The 4,541-nt window shown below is 35.5% G+C and overlaps 1 pseudogene across 1 annotated transcript; it reads right to left on the bottom strand.

Annotated features, from left to right (window-relative positions):
- Nucleotides 1-395: 395 nt before the first annotated feature.
- Nucleotides 396-2,232, bottom strand: LOC114307602 (UDP-glycosyltransferase 91C1 pseudogene; annotated as a pseudogene). Its single transcript, XR_014328867.1, has one exon. The product of XR_014328867.1 is annotated as a UDP-glycosyltransferase 91C1 pseudogene (transcript).
- Nucleotides 2,233-4,541: the final 2,309 nt, after the last annotated feature.

The raw sequence follows: 4,541 nt of genomic DNA, 5'->3' as shown, positions 1-4,541 counted from the left end.
CATGGAGCTGATTAACAGTTTTGCCAAAAGCGCATCAGAGCCACGGTTCACACTTTGAACATGTATTTAACATTAACGTATCATTGAGGTGTTTCAACAAACATCTAACAATCACAAACTACTCAATCAAAAATCACTACAAACCCACAAATTGATAAATCAATTTTTTTTTAGAAAAGAAAAAGAAAAGGAAGAGAATAAACATCTAAAATATAAATTTTTATTTTGCTAGCCAGCTTCAACTTTTAAATTGATTTCTTCAATTTTCTGATGAAAGCTCCCCAACGACATTTGAATCAATGAACGCTGTGAGAGAGGGCTAGAATCTAAACAATATTTCGTTGTGAGAGAGCTTCGTTTGCTGTCATGGAGATGATGTTCGAAACTGAGTTGGATGAGATAATCAAGCTTCAACATTCAGTTTTATTTTCTTCTTCTTCTTCTTCTTCTTCTTTTTTTTTTTTTTTTGTTTTTGTTTTCTTTCAGTGGGTATGATGATTTGAAAAATACGAAGAAAAGAAGAGGAAGACATACAAGGAAGAGAGGGAGAGAGAGAGAGAGAGTTAATCATCGGTGAGAGACAGCAACATGCCAGTGTACCAGTGTTGATGTATCAGCAACATAGTGCCCAGTGTTGATGATAAGAAAGAAAGAAAGAAAGAAAGAAAGAAAGAGAGAGAGAAAAAAAAAAAAAAAAAAACCTCCAAAATAACATTGTTTTAGAGGGCGGTGCGACTGAGGATCCGGACTCCTTACTTACTTTCAACCCAAACCACTTCTCAGTTTTAAGATACTCAACAAAACCAGCAACATATTCCTCATGAAGCTTTCGATCTCCAAAACTTTCAGCAGCTTTTTTCACCTGAGCTCTCATTTCGTCTCCTTCCTCAGAAATCATAGCTTTTCTCAGACACCGAGCTATGTCGTTCCCGTTAAACGACCCATCGTCACCTCTCTTCACTTCAATTGTCAAGCCTTTCTCCACCAACAACCTCGCATTCAATGGCTGATCGAAGATCTGTGGCAAAACAACCATACAATGCCCGAATTGCAATGTTTCGATCACCGAACCCCATCCGGCGTGAAACAACGAGCCTCCTATCGATGGGTGAGCCAGAATCTCGATCTGCGGTGCCTATCCGATGCAGACTTTACCTCTGCCGGAGATACGGCAATTGAAATTCGGCGGGAGAGCATCGAGATCGTCGGAAGCCCAACTGGGTTTTCTCAGAGCCCACAAAAATGGCAATTCCGATGACTCTAGCCCGGAAGCTATCTCGTAAGTCTGGTCTCTCGTGAGTTTACACTCGCTTCCGAACCCAACGAACACCACTGATTTGGGTTTCTGTTCATCGAGCCATTCGAAGATCTTACTCCACGCGCCGTCGTCAGCGGCGGCGATTCGTGTTTTGTCGGGTTTTGCCGGGAGAAGTAACCCACTGGAATCGCAGGTTTACCGATAATTTTCTCAAACAAATCTAAGTACTCTCCTTCGAACTCTCTGCAACTACGTATCGCCACAGCTCGACACCCTCCAAGTGATTTAACGACTCGTTCAGCATCTGTAATGCCGGAGGCATTTCTTGTGTTTAACCCAGTAAAAAAGCCGATTGCTTCGTAAGGACGAAATGCTACCGATGACCGGAAACTTACCCATGACGGCGGGGACGTCAGGTCCTCCGGCGACGACCTCACTCTTCTCTGAGCATCACCGACTAAATATTCCGGTGGTCCGACGAACACACGGGTGGCGGCAGTGAAGGGGAAGAAGATAACGGCGGGGACACGACACTCCTCAGCGACATCAACTGTCCAGGAACAGATGGCGTCGGTCACGATCCAGTCCGGAGACTTTTCAGCGACGAATTGCTTGAAGGGTTGTTTGAGGAGATCAAATGCGGCCTTCAAGTGCCCCATTTTGTCGGCCGTAATGTCGACAGTGGCCTCTGCACCTTCCGGCAAGAGGTTGGAGCCCAGCGAAGGCAAAGGAATAGGAACAAAGGTGACGAGTGATGATAATTCAGGAGGGAGTTGAGGGAGTCTCTGGATGTTTCTTGGGGTTGAAACGTAGGAGACGCGAATACTGGCCTTGGCTAAGACGAGGGAGAGCTCGTAAAATGGCATCATGTGGCTAAATGCAACAAACGGAACAAGGACGACGTGAGTCTCTGTCTTCATTTTTTTCCCAAAGAAATAGTTCTATTTGTTGAACTTGTGAAAGTTTTGACTACTAAAAAAAACAGAACAGTATTAGTAAAAAATCGTTAGATATAGGCACACCATCTGAAAATGCAAACTTGTGTTGCATGATGTCCATTTAATTATTGGCACAGCATCTGGGAATAATTCGTATTCGTTTCACTATATTGCATATTCATTATTTTATGGCTTATTTTAAAAAATAAAATATAATTCATTATTTTATGGCTTATTTTAAAAAATAAAATATAATTTATTGATGTGTGTGATAATACATTTTTATTTTTAAAATTTAGAAGACTAAACTATTGAGATAGAATTTGTTTATGAAATAGACTATGAATATGAAAGATAATAATTTGGATGAATATCATTGCCACACATGGTCTCCTTCCTTGAGATCCACCTTCACTATATGAGATCCACCTTCGTTATATTTAACTGTTAATTTTATATGGTGCTTCGGCCATGGTTGTCTACCAGTGTGGGAGTATGGGTGTGGGTTTCATCCACAATTTGTTTGGTAATGTTTTGGGAGGAGAGAGTAATAGTTGAACGGACTTAGTAATTCTCCTGAAATTTTTGATGAGATTAGAAAAATAATAAACGAATTAAGTCTATTTTATATAAAAATTTTGTTTTTTTACCAAATGCATCTGTTTGTTTTATATTCCTTTTAGTTTTTTTTAATATAAAAATAATTTAATAATCTCATCACTAATCATCTTTCACACTATTATCATAACAAACACACCTTTCACTAATAAGTTACACATTAACAATCTATTTACTAATCATCCACTTACCAAATCTAATCCGTCAAACAAGCGTGACCTTTAAGTAGATTTATCGGTGTCACATGATTATATCTTGGGAAATCTTACTGTACATATCTTTATTAAGGTGTCAACCATATGTCTTTTATTAATGTGTCTACCATATGTCGCATTTATGATGTTTAGCTATCATCTATGATTTATTATAGTATTAGTTATGCTATAATTATATATATTGTGGTGTTATTGTTTGTAATTATTTTAGTTATAACTCCAAAAAAACATTTTGACTATATCTTATATAGTATTTCGTTATGACTCAATTTATTTATTTTTTGGGGTTATAAACCTAAAAAGAACCACACATTTGTGGTATTATGGTAATTAATTCCACAAATATCAACCATAAATATCATAACTTATATATGATTACACACTTTTTTTTAGCATGTGTACCATAGCATAACTATTATATCTTATTTATTATATACTTTGAAAAAACAAACAAAAATTGCCAACAATTATGTCTTGTTTTGAAAATTTTAATATTATGGACTATTAAAATATTAACAACTAAATCTTATTTATAATAAATTGTTCTTAAGAGTATCTCCAACGTTATATATATATATATATATTTTTTTTTAATACCAAATTTGAGTAAAAACTCCATCTGATATCACTTGCTATAACGGAGGATTTTAAACTTTCATCAAAACATTGGCTGAGTGGGCAGACGATCGGGTAGATGTTTGGCCGGTCGACCAACCAGTGTAATTTTTTCACAAATTTTTGAGTGGAGGTGGTCATCCGAGGGGACAACTGGTAGGACATCCAGCCAGTCGTTCGGTGGTGAAAATGACCTATAGCTCCAACAATTATGAATAATGATTTGATGAAAGGCACATCCATCAATTTGATAAAAGATTTGAGAAATTCTAAATTTGATACTTATTTGATAAAAGGGTTAGAGCAACAAAAAGAACTTGTTTCTATCAAATTTAAATTCGATAAAACAAAAGGTATTGGGTTGGAGATGGTCTAAAAAGTTTTAATAGTATATTTTGAATTAGACTTTTATTATGTTCTAATTTCAATGATTCAAACTTTTTATTTTGTAGAACCTTCAATATATATTATACATAAAAAAAAAAATTAGGTTAATTTGATAATTCAGGGTTAATAGGCAAAATGTCTTGTAAAAGTGCATAGAAAAGTATTCTTTTTATTTTTATCCAACTAGTTTGGCTGATATGTATTCCAACCAAATTCTTTATTTTACCTAATCAACCAAACTAACTTAATTAATCTTTTTTAAATACTATAAACTAAATAAAAAAATATAATATTTTTTATGACATGTTATATGTGTACCTAGTGTTGAAGTGGCTTTCATGGCATTTGTAAATATTTATTTTTAAAAAATATTATTAAATTAATATTTTTACACACTTATATTTGTGAACGATCATATTCTTTGACGTTTTGAAATAATCAAATGGGCCAAAACAAAGAACAAACAACAAGCAGACGTGGACAAAATGATGAGAAGACCCTTTACGTAGC

Source organism: Camellia sinensis, chromosome 5 (assembly GCF_055761805.1).
Source record: "Camellia sinensis isolate YWXY chromosome 5, ASM5576180v1, whole genome shotgun sequence".
Lineage (NCBI taxonomy): Eukaryota > Viridiplantae > Streptophyta > Magnoliopsida > Ericales > Theaceae > Camellia > Camellia sinensis.
Note: the sequence above shows the minus strand (reverse complement) of the source record. Positions and strands in the feature narration are given on the sequence as shown.